Here is a 16,977-nt window from a genome sequence, read left to right as displayed (position 1 = left end):
GTCTCTGGGAAGCCTTCTCTAAAGTCCTCTAGCCTTCTTCCTCTCGGCCCACGTCTTTCCGCAAGATGATGTGCCGGCTCCTCCCATGGGCATGCCAATGAAGGCCAACGTGAGCCCCACCACCTTGCCGCGATGTCTGGAAAACTCAAAACAGCGGAGAGCAATGCCTGCCGTCATCAGGGCCTTTCCGCGTCGTCGGATGTGCTGTTTATCTTATCAGCCTCACATCCCGTTCCCGCCATTCCTGTAAACAATACTTTCTACCAAGGTGCCCTAAACTTTTCACTGCTCATTGAACTAAGCCTACTCGGTGAAAGTCTTCATTGCACTCAATAAATTTAACTTGTATTCAATCGTATAGAATCCTTTATAGTCAAATGTATAAAATCCTTCAACATACAACCTGTTTTTAAAGTTACAGAAATAGTTACTTTCCCTGAAACAAGTTATTTTCACCATAGAGCACAGGTGTCAAACAGGCGGCCCGCGGGCCAGATCAGGCCCGCTAAGGGATTGAATCCGGCCCGTGAAACAACACTCAGAGAAGCGCAAGAGAAAAACAAGCTGCAGGTTGAAATATGTCAACTTGATGTTGCCAAAGCCAGGTGTCTCTCACAAAGACACTGCACTTGTATTTATTACTCTCTCTCTCTCTCTCTCTCTCTCTCTCTCTCTCTCTCTCTCTCTCTCTCTCTCTCTCTCTCTCTTTTCCACCCCTTTTCTCCCTCTCTGTCTCTTCCACTCTTATGTCTCTCCTTTTCTCTTCATTTGTTGCTCTTTGTCTCTTTCTCTCTGTCCTTTAACCTCTTTTGCTTTAACTTCCTTTTTCCTTCTCTCTCTTTTCTCTTTCTCTCTTCCTACCCTTTGCGCATTCTTTTCTCTTTTCTCTCCTTCTGTCTTTCTTTTTCTTTTTGGATTTCTTTCTTCCTCTCCCTTTCTTTTCCCCCTCTCTCACGACTTTTTATATTTTGTTTCTCACGCTCTCTCGCTCTCTCTCTTTTTCTTTCTTTGTCCCGCCCTCTCGCCTTTTCCCTCCCTCTTTCTCTTATTTCTTTATCTCTCTTTTTCTTTCTCTTTAATCTACTAGTCCGGCCCCCGACAGAATGTTTATTCTATTGTGTGGCCCCCGAGTTCAAATGAGTTTGACACCCCTGCCATAGAGTAACCATAGAGTTTTAATGACATATTTACTTGTTTTATACATACACATGTACTCTTTCATACGAGTATTTTCCCAGCAAAAGTCCTCCAATCAGTCAGCCTTGTCTTATAAAATAACCTTCAAAATCCAACTTTTGACTATTAACCTTACACATACAAAATATAGCACTGAAGCAACTTACGAACAAATAGTCAAGTCAAGTCATTTTTTTTTGTATAGCCCTTAATCACAAAGAGTCTCAAAGGGCTGCACAGGTTATTCCACAGACTATTATTTCAGACTATTATTACACCATCCCCTAATCTGGAACCAACATGAGGGCAAGGAAAAGCTCAAAAACCTCAACATGAGGAAAATGAAGAAACCTTGAGAAGGGACCGCACATGTGGTATCCCCCTTTCAGGATTACCAGACAGCAAAGGATGTTGCAATTACAAATAATACAGATATATTGTCCACAAAAAGTATGGGTTATTCATATGCTATAGAGTAGAAGTGTGTTTTAAGCTTAGATTTAAACATTTCCACTGAGGTTACAAATCGAATCTCAGGGGGAAGAGCATTCCACAGCACCGGTGCCCGGATGGAGAACACTATCGAACCAGCGGCACACTTCTTGGCTCTTGGGATCACCAGTAGACCGGCGCTTTCAGAACGAAGGCTTCGGACCGGAACATAGGGGGAAATCAGATCTGAATGATATGTATGATTTTGTATAATACTAAGAGAACCTTGAAATCACATCTTAGGCTAACAGGGAGCCAATGTAGGTTAGCCAAAATCGGGATAATGTGATCAAACTTTCTTTTCTAAGTTAAAAGCCTCGCTGCAGCATTTTGTAATAGCGGAAGGCTTTTGATTTTGGACTTCGGGAGACCGGAGAGTAGTGCATTACAGTAATCAAGACGGGAGGTAACAAACGCGTGAATTATGATCTCCGCATCCGACTGAGACAGCATAGGATGAATTTTAGCAATGTTGCGAAGATGGAAGAAAGCGGTTCTAGTAATTTCCTTAACGTGTGTTTGAAAGGACAGATATGACACCTACATTTTCAACTGAGTCACTCTGTGTGATGTGACATTTGTCAATGTTCACATCAGTTTTTGAGAATAAGTCACTGCATTTAGATGGACCAATTACTAACATTTCGGTCTTTTCAGAGTTAAGACGCAAGAAATTGAGTGACATCCACTCTTTTATCTCAGTGAGGCAGGCCTCCAAATTTCCACAATTTAGTGCAGCAGATTCCTCCAATGGAAGATATAGTTGAGTGTCATCTGCGTAGCAGTGGAAAATGATATTATACTTGCGAATAATTTCACCTCATGGAAGCATGTAAATGCTGAAAAGACGGGCGCCAAGTACTAAACCCTGCGGAACACCACAGGTGACACTAAAGGGCTCAGATGTCATTTCGCCATAATTAACACAGTGCGTCCTATCTGAGAGGTAGGATCTTAACCATGAGAGGACAGTTCCTGAGAGACCAATCCATTTTTCCAATCGTTCTAGTAAGAAATTATGGTCCACTGTGTCAAAAGCAGCACTAAGGTCCAGCAGCAACAAAGGTGATATATAAATGGTATTAGTGATATATAAATATAACTTACGAACGATCGTGTGGAAACTCGTCCGTGAGTAGGGCAGCGTCCGTAGTATGTTTACAGACGAACTAGGAAGGGGAAGCCGTACAATGAAACAACCTTTAACAGTATGAAAAAAAAAATCACCACAATTTAAGAATTAGCAATGTAACAGACAAGTCCTTTTGGCACTGCTGCCATAGTGAGAACGGATTTACAGGTTTTGGTGCAGGACCATTTTCAATTTATATTTTTGGATGCAGCTCTTTGTTGGGTAAACTTTTTTCATGCGTTGATGTCATTTGTCTTCAGTAGCGGACCACTTTAGCACACAAATGACTCTGGCATTGTCCTTTTCAGTTGTTAAATATACTGTATAAGTCCACACCGCGCTGTGCTTCCCATTTTACTCATATCTTTATATTTCGCTACTGATAAGGATGCGTGTGTAGATTTGGCCCTCTCTTCTGCATGGCATGCAGGATGCAGGAGCAGGCCAGGAAGGGAGAAGTGCTAAAAGTGTGCCTGTCAGTGACACAAAGTCGCAAGATCTGTAGCATGTTTTTTTGTTTTGTTTCTGGTTTCTTGTTTGCACAATTTATTTGTAGTTTTGTGACCCCTCGTTTGTAACTTTGTTCCTCAAATTTCATTTTCCGGTTCTGTCTTTGTTTCTGGTTTGGACACTTTCAGTTTTTTCCCTCTGGTTTCATGTTTGCACAATGTGTTTGTTGTCTTGTGACCCTTCGTTTGTAACTTTGTTCCTCAGATTAAATTTTCCTGTTCTGCCTTTGTTTCTGGTTTAGATATTGTTGTTTTTTTCCCCTGGTTTCATGTTTTCACAATTTGTTTGTAGTTTTGTGACCCATCATTTGTAACTTTGTTCATCAAATTTCAATTTCCGGTTCTGTCTTTGTTTCAGGTTTAGATACTGTCAGTTTTTACCCCATGGTTTTATGTTTGCACAATTTGTTTGTAGTTTTGTGACCCCCTCATATGTAATTTTGTTCCTCAGATTAAATTTTCCTGTTCTGCCTTTGTTTCTAGTTTAGATATTGTTGTTTTTTTCCCCTGGTTTCATGATTGCACAATTTGTTTGTAGTTTCGTGACCCCTTGTTTGTAACTTTGTTCATCAAATTTCATTTTCCGGTTCTGTCTTTGTTTCAGGTGTAGATACTGTCAGTTTTTACTGCATGGTTTTATGTTTGCACAATTTGTTTGTAGTTTTGTGACCCCCTCATATGTAACTTTGTTCCTTAAATTTCATTTTCCGGTTCTGTCTTTGTTTCTAGTTTGGACATGGTCAGATTTTTCCCTCTGGTTTCATGTTTGCACAATTTGTTTGTAGTTTTGGGACCCCTCGTTTGTAACTTTGTTCCTCAAATTAAAATTTCCTGTTCTGCCTTTTTTTCTGGTTTGGATATTGTCGTTTTTTTCCCCTGGTTTCTTGTATGCACAGTTTATTTGGTAGTTCTGTTCTTTTTCTTGGCTTTGCTATTAAATACCATTGTTGTCTTCAGCACCCCTGCGTCAGTTCTTGCTTCCCTTCACTGGCGTCCACCCTCAAAACATAACAAGTTCTGTTGTACAGTCAGTAGACCCACTATATATTCATCCTCAAATTTTCCAAAATGACATTCCAGAATAAGACAAGTATGTTCTGTGTACACATTTGTATTTGGGGGATTACTTTGATCCGCTGCAGGCAGCCCAAAGTAATCACGCTTATCCAGAGTTCTAAAGTCAAACTGGCAGCATCAGCATTTGAGTTTATCATTCTCGGACCGGCTGAGGAATTAGTGGATCACAAAACTGAGTGTTAGGGGTTTGCGGTTGGGATCATTTTTTAAACCATCCAGCATAAGATGACGGTAATTATGTTTGATCATGATCCAAGTGAGTATTTTTATTTATTTTGACTTGTGTTATTAATCTCTCGTTTGCCTGAATATAACCTGATCCATACTATGGATGGTTGAGCTTCGTTTTCGTTTCTTTCTCTCTGTGTCTTTTCACTCTTTCTTTCTCTTTCTATCATCTTTGTCTTATCTGTCTTTCTCTCTCTTTTACTCTCCTCTCTTTTTCATTCCTTCTCTCCCTCTTTTACACTCTTTCCCGTCTCTTTTTCACTCTTTCTATCTCTTGCTCTCTCTTGCTTGCGCTCTTTCTTACTTTATTTGTCTTTTACTTGCTCTTCTTCCTTTCCTTCTTTCTTTCTTGTCACGACCGGTACAAGCAGGGGACCCAAATGCGTAACGTTTCACACAATGCTTTATTAAGGGATCGGAGAAGTCAGGGCGAGAGGAAAAACACAGCGATCTGGTGCTCGCTGGCCAGTAGGAGCGGGAAGCCCTCACGAACGAAGCGTGGTCAGTGATTGGAACGAGTCGGACAGCCAGAACGGGAGAACGGAGCGTGATCGGAGATTTAAAGAAGTCGGGTACCCGGGACGAGCGGGAAGTCAGGGGTCGGGGATCGATGCAGGAAACGGAATTGGGATACGGGTAGCCGGGACAGGAGAACTGAGCTTGGATCGGGGATCGATACAGGAAACAGGTCGGGATTAAAAGGGGAGCCAGAGTAAATAGCGCTTGCCTTGCATGCGCTGAGGTTCACAGACAGCCTGACCAGGAGTGAACGAGAATGACGTGCTTAAATAGGAGGACTAATTAGGGAACGAGTGGCAACTGGTGCTGAAAGGGTGAACGCAGGTGAGGGCAGTTGACACTTTCTTTCACTTTCTTTCTTTCTTTCTTTCTTCCCCTTAATTAATACTCTCTCTCTCTCTATGTCTCTCTCTCTCTGTCTCTCTCTCTCTTTCTTTTTTACTTTCTCCCTAATGAACTGGTCTGTTCCTGTGAGAATGTTTTTTCTATCGTGCAGCCCCCTGAGTTAAAATGAATTGGACACCCCTGTTGAGGCTCTGTCTCAAATAAAAGTATTATTCACTTTTAATTATTGCATTTATGGGAGGAGTTATACTAGGCCTTGATTAGTAAAATGTTCAGTGATTATGCATTAGATTATATAATCTATAGGCAATTTTAATTATGTTAAAATTTTGGAATAATTTCAAAGTCATTTTGAGTTAATGTAAAAATATTTAAGTTTTTTTGAAGGGGTGAGTATTTGGCCTTTTTTCAAGTTTATTGTAGTGCGCTTATGATGGGACTTTATAGAATGAGAAATGTTCTCCTGTTGTAAATTGCCTTCCCTGCAGGAGATGAATGAGAGCCACTTGTCCAGCTCTTCATCTTGCACTTTACTCTATTTTATGGCTTCAGGATGGAGCACTGACAGAGTGGACAAACACACACACACACACACACACACACACACACACACACACACACACACGCACGCACACACTCACAATTGAAGGCTGTCTCTGAGTATTGACTGCATCTCATCCTATGCCCTCCAACTTTATCCTTACTCATGAAAACTTGACTCCATCCTTCAGATGCACTTTTTGAAAGTGGGTGTATTTCCTCAGGACCATATTGAGGAAGAAAAACAAGAAAAAGTTCATGTGAGTTTCTTAAGTACTTCAAAATAGACTGTGCCTAGCAAAGGTATTGTCGCCCATTACTTTTTTTGGTCACCCTTCAAACTTAAAGCTAAAAAAACTGCAGTTTTTTTTCTTTACGAAACAAGTCAAGTCAAGTCAAGTCATTTTTATTTGTATAGCCCTTAATCACAATTAGTCTCTAAGGGCTTCACAAGTTATTACATATAAGATTAGGTTACTCGTATGCTATAGAGTAGAAGTGAGTTTTAAGCCTAGATTTAAACATTTCCACCGAGGTTGCAGATCGGATCTCAGGGGGAAGAGCATTCCACAACACCGGTGCCCGGATGGAGAACGCTCTCGAACTAGCGGAACACTTCTTGGCTCTTGGGATCAAATGTCTGCTGCTGTGTTCTCCCCAGGCAGTGTCCCCTGCTTCCCAGCCACCAAACAACAATGCATGATGTGGGCAAAGAAGCAGTGGGGAAAATGTTGCATTAAAAGTATTCTGACAACATTATGGTGACCAAAGAACACACCAGACAGGTCTGGGATAAAGTTGTGGAAAAGTTCAAAGCAGGAATTTGATACAAGATTTCACAATATTCACACATCTCCCAAAACACTGTGCGAGCAATAACCTCAAAATAGAGAGAGCATTAAACTGCTGCAAACCTACCACCACCTGGCCGTCTCTCTGAACTTTGGCCCAAACAAGGTGAAAACTAATCAGAGAGTAAACCAAGAGATGTCATTAACACATTGGATGACCTTTGTATGCAAAGGACGCTGGGTGAGATAGAGATTAAAAGAGGGGTGTTCTATCTGCGCAGAAAATAAACATTTTGAGGAAATTACACAGCTTAGGTGGAACTATCTGCAGGTCCATAAAACATAAGAAAACCATTAATCTTACTCTACATATGTCTGCATTCAAGCGGCAAGTAGAAAGCCCTTCATGAAAGAATACCATAAAAAGGCCCGTTTAGCGTTTGGAAGGAGCCACATGAGAGATGCAAATGACATGTGTAACAGCATCCTCTGATCAGAGTAGACCAAAATTTAACTTTACCGGGAGAATGCAAAACCTTACATTTGGCATTAGAGTAACACTGCACATCACCCTGAAAAAGCCATTCCCACTGTTAAACATGGTGGTGGCAGCATCATGCTCTAGGGTTGTTTTTCTTCAGCAGGGACTGGGGAAATCGTTAGATTTAGTAGAAAGATAGGTCGAGCTATATGAAGGGCAAACCTGGCAGAAAATCCGTTAGAGTTTTCAGGAGACCTGTAAATGGGGCGCAGGTTCACCTTACAACATGACAATGATCCTAAACATAAAGCACAATCTGCAATGGAATAGTTTAAAACTAGCAAAGTCCAGACCTCAATCCGATAGAGAATTTTTGGAATGATCCCAAAATTGCTGCGCACAAATAATTACCATCAACTCTTAAGGAACTTAAGCTATTTTGTAAGGAAGAATGGGCAAATATTTCCGTTTCAAGGTGTGCAAAACCTATAGAGACATACCCATTGAATGGACTTTTTTGCATTAAATGCTGATGGAACATATTATTTTTGTATCTGTATTTTCATATTCATAAACTCAATTTTTATGATATTTGTACCAACTAAATAATTAATAGTACCGTATTTTCTGCACTATAAGGCGCACCTAAAAGTCTTAATTTTTTTCAAAAGCTGACCATGCGCCTTATAATACAGTGCGCCTTATATATGGCTCAACATTAAATCACAAGGTCTCGCAACTTACGCAACAGCCGCGGACTCGATTTTCCCCCGAACGTGGAGTAGTCCGCGGTGTATGCTGGGATTTATATACCGGCGTTTCATTGGCTAACCAATGTGTCAATCATCATTTGAATCGATCACTATTGGCTAAAGTTATTCGGAGCCTCGGATTGGCTAGAGTGCCAAAATAAACCCTGCAATTGGCCGAAAAAGATGTATCAATCATCCGTTGAATCGATCGCTATTGGCTGAAGTTATTCGGAGCCTTGGATTGGCTAGAGCGCCAAGACAAACCCTGCAATTGGCCGAAAAAGATGTATCAATCATCCGTTGAATCGATCACTATTGGCTGAAGTTATTCAAAGCCTCGGATTGGCTTGAGGGCCAAAACAAACCCTGCAATTGGCCGAAAAAGATGTGTCAATCATCCGTTAAATCGATCGCTATTGGCTGAAGTTATTCGGAGCCTCGGATTGGCTAGATGGCCAAAACAAACCCTGCAATTGGCCGAGTTTAGCAATGGCGTGGCAAGCTTAGCAAGCTTGCTAAAGTACACCATAAAGAAACATGTTTTATTAGTCTGTATTTGCAAATAATTTATCCTCCAGGATTTACGTCACTCACGGTTGTAAGAAGACCATGATTGCGAATCATTATTGAACGTGAGAACTTAGGTGAGCTATGCGGCTTTATATTTTCCCGGTATCTTGTTTTAGAACGATCTTGATGTTGCTGTGATGAGTTGAGTGAATTAAACTCAATTCCAAGTGTTTGTTGTCATATGCACAGTAAAGTTGCGAGTGACAAAGAAAATAGAAACTATGAAATGTTTGACATTTCTTGAATCCCAAGACTTTAACCTTCCGAATGATATTTGAAATGATGCATTTGAGTGACATCGTACGGACACCGCATCCGCACGTGTCTACGACACGTTTTTGTTTCTTTGCTAGCTCTGGGAATGTTAAGGGGGTAATCAGTTGGACTGAATCATCTTACTGTTTTGTCGACGTTCCCATTGTAGCGCCTTATAATCCGGTGCGCCTTATCTATGGAAGATATAGGACCAAAAACTATTTTTTTGGGGGTGCGCCCTATAATCCGGTGCGCCCTATAGTGCGGAAAATACGGCATATAAATAAGTTATTAGAACAGGGGTGTCAAACTCTAGGGCAAAATGGTACAAAAAACATTCACTCAGGCACCGGAATAATAGTTTAAAGTGAAAAAGAAAAAGAGAGTAAGAAAGAAAGATAGACAAAGATCGAAAAATAGGAATAAAACAGAGAAAAATAAAAAGAGCGAGGAAGACAGAGACATAAAGAAAGAGAGAAGATGAGAGAGGGAAAGAGAAACAAAGAGAGAGAGAAAAGAGGAGAAATTACAGAAATAAGTTGAAGAGAGAGAAGGGAAAAGGAAAGGGCAAGAGAGAGAGATGGAGAGTGAGAGAGAGGGATGGAGAGAGAGAGAGAGAGAGAGAGAGAGAGAGTAAAAGTAAGTGAGGTTTAGAGAAAGAAAGTGAAAAAAAGAGGGAGAGAGAGCAAAAGATTAGAGAGAGGAAGAGGAAGATTCAGAGAGAAAGAAAGGGAGAAAGAGAGGGATAGAGAGAGAGAGAAAGAGAGAGCGCCAAATAAGCAAAAGTGAAAGAAAGTGAAAAGAAAGAGAGAGAGAGAGAACAAACAAGTAGAGAGAAAGAGAGAGAAGAGAGAAAGAAAGGGAGAAAGAGATAGAGAGGGGAGAGAGAGAGGGAGAGAGAGAGAGAGAGAGAGAGAGAGAGAGAGAGAGAGAGAGAGAGAGAGAGAGAGAGAGAGAGAGAGAGAGAGAGAGAGAGAGACCGAGACCGAGAGAGAGAGACTGAGAGAGGGAGGGAATAAAAAGTGAGGAGGAACAAGAGAGAGACAGTAAGACCAGACAACATCCCTGGCCATGCTCTCAAAGCATGTGCCAATGAGCTGGCAAATATTTTTAACCTCCATTTTCAACCTTTCCCTCATCCAAAGCACAGTTCCCTGTTGTTTGAAGACCACAACCATTGTCTCCCTCCCTAAGAAGACCCCACCCACCTGGCTGAACTACGACAGACCGGTCGCATCATTCCAATTTTTATGAAGTGCTTTAAGAAAGTAGTTCTACCCCACATCCAGAGCCACATCTCAGACAAGCTGGGTCCCTACACTATACCTATTGGCCCAACAGATCCACCTCAAATGCCATTACAGCTTTTCTTCATCATTCCCTGCCGCACCTGGAAAACAAAGACTCCTACATCAGGATGCTCTTTGTGGATTACACCCCATAAATTCACACACAAACTATCCACAATCGGTTTGCACCCAACCCTCTGCAACTGGCTCCTGGACTTTGTAGCGAGCAGACCAGAGTCCGTCAGGATTGGAAATAGGAAATCATCCAGCATCACCACCAACTCCGCAGAGATGTGTCTTCAGCTCATTCTTCTACACCCTCTTCAAGCACGACTCCGTCTCCTCCGGCAAGGGCAACATCGCCCTGACGTTTACCGACGACAAAGAAGTGATAGGGGCATGAAGAGGCTTACAGGAGGGAAGTGGCACGTCTGGTGACATGGTGTGAGGACAACAGTCTCACCCTCAATATGGAAAAGACAAAAAAAAATTACAGTGTACATGAAGAAGAGGAGAAGACCTCATCAGCCACTATTTATCCGGGAGCTAGAATTAGAGTGGGCGAGCAGCATTAAGTACTTCAGCGTGCACATCACTGAGGACCTCACATCGACCCTCAACACCACAGAGCTGGTCAGGAAAGCCCAACAGCGACTGTACTTCCCGAGGAAGCTGAGGAAATTTGGAATGTCAAGCAAGATCCTCAGCAACTTCTATAGCCGCGTCGTGGGGAGCATCCTGACCAGGTGCATCACTGTTTGGTACGGCAGCATCATAGCCATGGGCAGCAAACGCCTGCACAGAGATAAGAATGCTTAGAGGATGACTAGAACTCCACTGACCTCCTTGCAGAGCATATACCACCGCAGAGTCCACAGTATGGCTGCTTCCATCATTGAGGACCCCACCCACGAGACGGACTGTTTACAGTCTTACCCTCAGGAGTGAGGTACTGGAGGATGAAATGCAGGACAACCTGTGTAAATAACTTTTTTTACCCTTCTGCTATGAGACTCTTAAACGGCTGCTGATTGAACAATACACTACAGACACGTTCAGCACACTACAGACACTGTATTACACTACAGACCAGGGGCGGCGAACAAGTTTGCACAAAGAGCCGAAATGTTTAACCGTGAGAGTCGAAGAGCCACAACACGCACTGACCCGCATTAGACGTAACCTACGCAGATGATTGGCAGTCAGGTATGTGTCCGGAGCAGCATAAACACAACAAATCTGCCAAATTAATTTCAAAATATTATTTATTTGTTATTAACCCTGATGGATTCAAGTGTGTTTTAAGAGGGTAAAAAAACAAACATGAAACGAGGCAAAGAGCCACAGTATATAGAAAATATGATGAAGCAAAGAGCCGCATTCTTATTGGCCAAGAGTCGCATGCGGCTCTAGAGCCGCGTGTTCGCCACCCCTGCTACAGACACTTTAAACTGGACCATACTTGGACTGTTCTTGCACTACAGTCATTTTCAACTGTGTTTTATCTTATTTTTATCCTATTGCCTTAACTCATCATAAGTTAATCTTGTATTTTTATCTTTTTGATATTTGTAATATTCTTTTATGTTTACATGTATATTGTTTCTTTTTTTTTTAAGCTGGCAACCGTGTGGTCAACAAAGTAAGAATTTCATTGTGCCGGGAAACTTGGTTCTTTACTGTGCATATGACAATAAACACTTTGAATTTGAATTTGGTGTCTGGCTTTGGTAACATCTAGTGGAAATATTTCAAATTGCAGGTCGTTGTTGGGCTCATTTTTCTCTTGTACTTCTCAGCATTGTTTCGCTGGCCACATAATGTGATGTATGTGTTGGGCCACATTAAAATGACCAAATGTATCTGTCCATTTATTTTTTTTATACTGTTTAATTCTGCTTCTTCTTTTTTTTTTTTTCCTCGGTGTCCTTGCTCCCAGCTATGTTTGTCTTGCTGACGACAACAGATGCAGTTAAGGGAGTAAGAATTGAGAAGTGTCTTCAGGGGATTAGAGAAGTGGACAAGGGAGGCAAATGTGGTCATGGTGGTGGTTTGTTCTAGCCTTTCATTCGTCCTCTGCACATCTGCTCCTTGCTGCTCTTTTATTTGCCCATTCTGTCTTACCTCCCTTTTACCCTATTGTCTGAGTTTTTCTTGGACCGTCAACCAACCCTGCCCCCTTCCTACACGTGTACACAAATTAAACTGGCCTTTGTCACACTGCGGCACCCACTGACAGGGTTTATCCTCCTCCTTTTTCTAGGAGGTATTTTAATGTTGTTATTAATCCTTTTTTTCTTGAACGTTTATTTATTATTTCAATAATCACAGTATAAATATTTAAGGCACTAAAAATAGTGTCCATTTATTTTAATCAAATAACTACAGCACAATGCAAACTCTAACAGTATAAAAAAATAAACATAACTATTTACATTACAATTGTTTCAGAACATGAGCCAAGAGATTCAAACCAAAAAAGTAGCAATGAGAATACTGTAGTGCAGTGATTTTCAACCACTGTGCCGCGACACACTAGTGTGATGTGAGAGATCGTCAGGTGTTCCGTGAGAAATTATCCAATATCACTTTTTAAAATTTCATAAAACATTTAGGGCAGCACGGTGGGGCAGTGGTTGGCGCGTGTGTGACTCAGTTCTGAGGTCGTGAGAACCTTCCAATGTGGAGTTTGCATGTTCTCCCCGTTCTTGCGTGGGTTTTCTCCGGGCACTCCGGTTTCCTCCCACATTCCAGAAAAAACATGCATGTCAGGTGAATTGGCTGGTCCAAATTTTCCCTAGGTGTAAATGAGAGACTGAGTTGCCTGTCCCTGTGTGCCCTGCGACTGACTGGCAACCAGTTCAGGGTGTCCCCTGCCCACTGCCCAAAGATTACTGGGACGGGCTCCAACACCCCCCGCTACCCTACTGAGGATAAGCGGTGCAGATAATGGATGGATGGATGGATGGATAAAACATTTATGAATCATTTTCTGCAAATATTATGTCATTGTCATTATGTCAAGTGTCTGTGCTGTAAACACTGGAGGTACTATAAATTATATTGTAATTAAACATACTGTTCAGTATAATTTTATCACATTTTCGGTTTGTGGTGTGCCGCAAAATTTTTCCAATGTAAAAAACATGCCCTGGCTCAACAAAGGTTCAAAAACACTGCTGTAGTGCACTACGCTTCGCCAACTGTCTTTTTTAGCATCACGTGAGGGCGGGCAAAACAATCCGGCCAGCCAATCGTAAGGTACGGGGGAGAAGCTTAAAAAAGTGCCTGTCAGTCACTCACTTTGGCATAGACTCAGAGAGTTGAAGATGGTGCTGGGTGAGAGAGAGGAATGAGAAAAAGATATACGCTAGATATCAAATTTAGAGAACACTGATAACAAATTGAATAATTTTGAAATAATGCCATCTTCACTGCTCAACAGTTTAAGGATGTTTTGTTGTTTCTATGCCAAGGTACTGTGACACTTTTTTACAATAGTCAGCAATTTGTAAGTAGCGTACAAGCGTCTGCTGTTTACACAGTTCACTTCAGTAATGAAAGCATATATGATTTATCTAGGTCTGATGGGAAACCTCATTAGAGAGAGAATAAACCCAAAGTGTGTAAAAAAGTCAGTGAAAGGTGGAGGAGGAAGTGTCATGGTTTAGGACATGTTTTCTGCAGCCGTAATTGGGCCTCTTGTACAGCTACATGGCCGAGTAAATGCAAATGTGAATCAGAACCTTCTTCAACAGCACATGGTCCTTTATTTGCGTCCATCGTCCAATAACCATGCAGTCTTCATGGAGGACAGTATTACATTTCACACAGCAAAACAGGTAAAGAATTTTCTTGAAGGTGAAAACATTGAATCAATGACTTGGCTTGCCCAGAGTCCTAATCTAAATCCAAAGAGAACCTTTAGAAAATGATTGGTGACAAAGTTATGGTCAAGAAACCAATTACAATCAGCGAACTGTGGAGGAGCCTGGAAGAAGAATGGACCAAAATTACATCAGTGCAGTGTGAGAGATTAGTCCTATCTTGTGGTCACAGATGTGCTGAAGTCATCCAGAGCAGAGGCCTATGCACTTCTGACTAATTGCTGACTGTTGTAACCATTTTCCATGCCAAAGTTATCGTTGTTCTCTAATTGTGATCAGTGTCTTCTCTAATTTTGATCGGTGAATTTTGTGCGTTATCTGAAGAATAGTTTTGGGGGTGAACTGTCCATAGTGATTTTGTGAAAAAAATAAAAAAAATAAAAATAAAACTATTGTAGTACCATGATATAGAAATTAAATTCCATTTAACCGTGGAACAGTCAAAATAAGGCAGAAGAGATGATAAGATTTTACTTATAGAATATTCTGGGCACAAATGAGTCACAGAAAATGGCTGTAAAAGGTTTACGTATACAAAGACTAAATTGACTTACAATTATTCTTATAGTACAAGTTCCATCAGCCAAAACAAAGACAAAATTCAAGGATGTTCAAAGAAAACTTTACACAATGAGCCTTTGTATAAACCTAAAGTACTGATATGATGGCACTCATGGCCACTTATGGCTACAAAATAAAATACATAATGGAAAAGCTGAATAATCAAGACTGAACAAAATGAATAAATGAAGAAGTTACATACGTACGACAAAAAAATGAAAAAGCTAAAAATGTCTGAAATAATGAAGATGCTATACATTAAGAAATCATATTGGCAGTAACACATTTTTATACAAGCGTAAAAAATAAAGGATCACAAATTTCAGTTTCTAAAAACATATCGATAATGGCTAATTTTTAAAAAGACGGATTTTTTAAAGCCGAAACCAGCTATTATTTTAAAATTCAACTTGTCCGTGTTTTTGTCAATTAATACATACATACAATGAATCAGAGAACCATAATGTATTTTTAATTTGGATCCATGTTTTCTGAAACAGAAGTATTTCTAATCATAGACACTTAGAAAATTAAATTAATTATAATTGACTCACTTAAAGAGACAGTGGAAAGTATTTGACCACTACATGTCACTGTGCTGTGTAGTGCAACCAAAAACAAGTGATAAAAATCACAGGGAAGTATACAAATTATGAAGACTTAAAGTTAACAAAACGAACACCTTTATTTTCTTTCTTTCCCAACCTTTCACAAAGTTTTCGTTTTTTGATGATGGCAAACAACTATGGAAGCTCCTTCTAGGTGAGCCTCCTGTTTTGTCAAAGAAATACAAATCACTTGACTTACAATTATTTAAAACTTGCAGTTATATGATAGTTCATGTATATTTTTGCTTATTATTCAAATCAATATTTCTTTTGTACGTTTAAAGAAAAAGGATATCCTACATGTTTACCCTTTAAAACAGAGGTTGGGAACCTATGGCTCGCAAGCTATATATGTCTCTTTTCACGAGTACATCTGGTTCAGAGATAAAATTAAACATGCACATTCATTGCATCCTTAAATGCAAAGGTAATTTTTGGACGTACAAAGCTGGGAAGACATTACTAGTCAAATCTGTTCGGTCCAGTATGTATAGGGAACAATCTCAACTACAATTTACAGTCAAGGTGTCAAACCAACATACCCCTTTTAGGCTGTACACTACAAAATAATCATAAATATGGAAGATAATTAAACAGTCTATGTTCACTGTTGAGACACTTTATCATAAAAACCCACAAAACAAACTGTAAACGCCCAAAAACTTCAGCAAAGCACCCGGAGCAAGTTGATTGTGTGAGCAGTAGGAACAGCTATACACACACCGAGCGGAGTAGTCCCCCCAACCCCCCACGCCCTCCCCAATGCCTAGCGCCGACTGCACCGATGGTATTTTTTTAGATTTTTTTTTTACAAAATACCTTTGCTCACACCTTATTTTGAAAACATTATTCGGCAAAAGAAAAGTCGGTCAAAATGAGCATTAACACTTTTAAGCAACTGCAAAATGGAGTCACATTGTAAGTGGTATACTTATTTTGACATGGGACACAGGCTCTGGCATTATTATTATTTCAAATATTTCATCAAATCATCAAACCCCACACAGTGAAATAAAAAGTTTTTTTTCTGAGGAGCAGGTTTGTGGTTTTGTTGAATTTTGCCTTAAAATATATGGTTTAGCTCTTTTAGAAAAATCCCCAAATTGTTGCCTTTATGGGTCAAAAAGTTTCCTGAACCCTCCTTTAAAACAATCAACTCTAATTCTGTATTTACTTAAATCAGATTGATACGGAAAATCTCAGTATCGCTCACCCCTCCTGCAAAGAAAATACTTCCCTAAACACAAACGTGTAAACTTTCTCTTTTGTCTGGACTTTAAAACAACCTCCTCCCCATGTTGCTTGTCTCAAACCGGCACAAAACCTCCTCCCTTACCCTTCCCCTTACCCTCCCCTCTGCTCACTCTCTTTTCTGTGAGCCACTGATGGCATGTCAGTAGAGGATTGGAGTTCGTGAGAGAGGACGCTGGATTTTTTGATACACATATCATTGTGGCTCATGGTGAGGGCTCTTGGATGCATCTAATTCAAAGGACCTCATTGAAAACTAAGGGATGCTGTCACTTTGAGGTAAGTTTGTGTTTGTTAAAATCGTATATCTTTGCCAGTGACTTGAAGTGAGGTTCTTGTCTGGTGAAGCACACTCAGATATACAAATACATGAATACAGAGCAAGAAAGCAATATATAAACTGTAGCATAGGAAGAAAATGCTTCATTGTGTAACCTTAAAGGTCCTGTACAGAATTTTAAACTCTTTTACAAGCTACCGCCCTCTCCTGTCTTGTGTCATTATTGATTACACG

The 16,977-nt window shown here is 40.5% G+C and overlaps 1 protein-coding gene across 1 annotated transcript in view; it reads left to right on the top strand.

The window, feature by feature from the left end:
- Positions 1-16,632: 16,632 nt before the first annotated feature.
- The window catches only part of myo16 (myosin XVI), a 208,090-nt gene continuing 207,745 nt past the window's right edge, over positions 16,633-16,977 (top strand). The window contains exon 1 of the mRNA XM_088352519.1: positions 16,633-16,742. The gene's annotated coding sequence lies outside the window, so the exon portion shown is untranslated. The remainder of the gene's footprint in view (positions 16,743-16,977) is intronic.

Source organism: Urocampus carinirostris, chromosome 14 (assembly GCF_059441175.1).
Source record: "Urocampus carinirostris isolate Australia breed hairy pipefish chromosome 14, RoL_Ucar_1.0, whole genome shotgun sequence".
Classification (NCBI taxonomy): domain Eukaryota; kingdom Metazoa; phylum Chordata; class Actinopteri; order Syngnathiformes; family Syngnathidae; genus Urocampus; species Urocampus carinirostris.
Note: the sequence above shows the minus strand (reverse complement) of the source record. Positions and strands in the feature narration are given on the sequence as shown.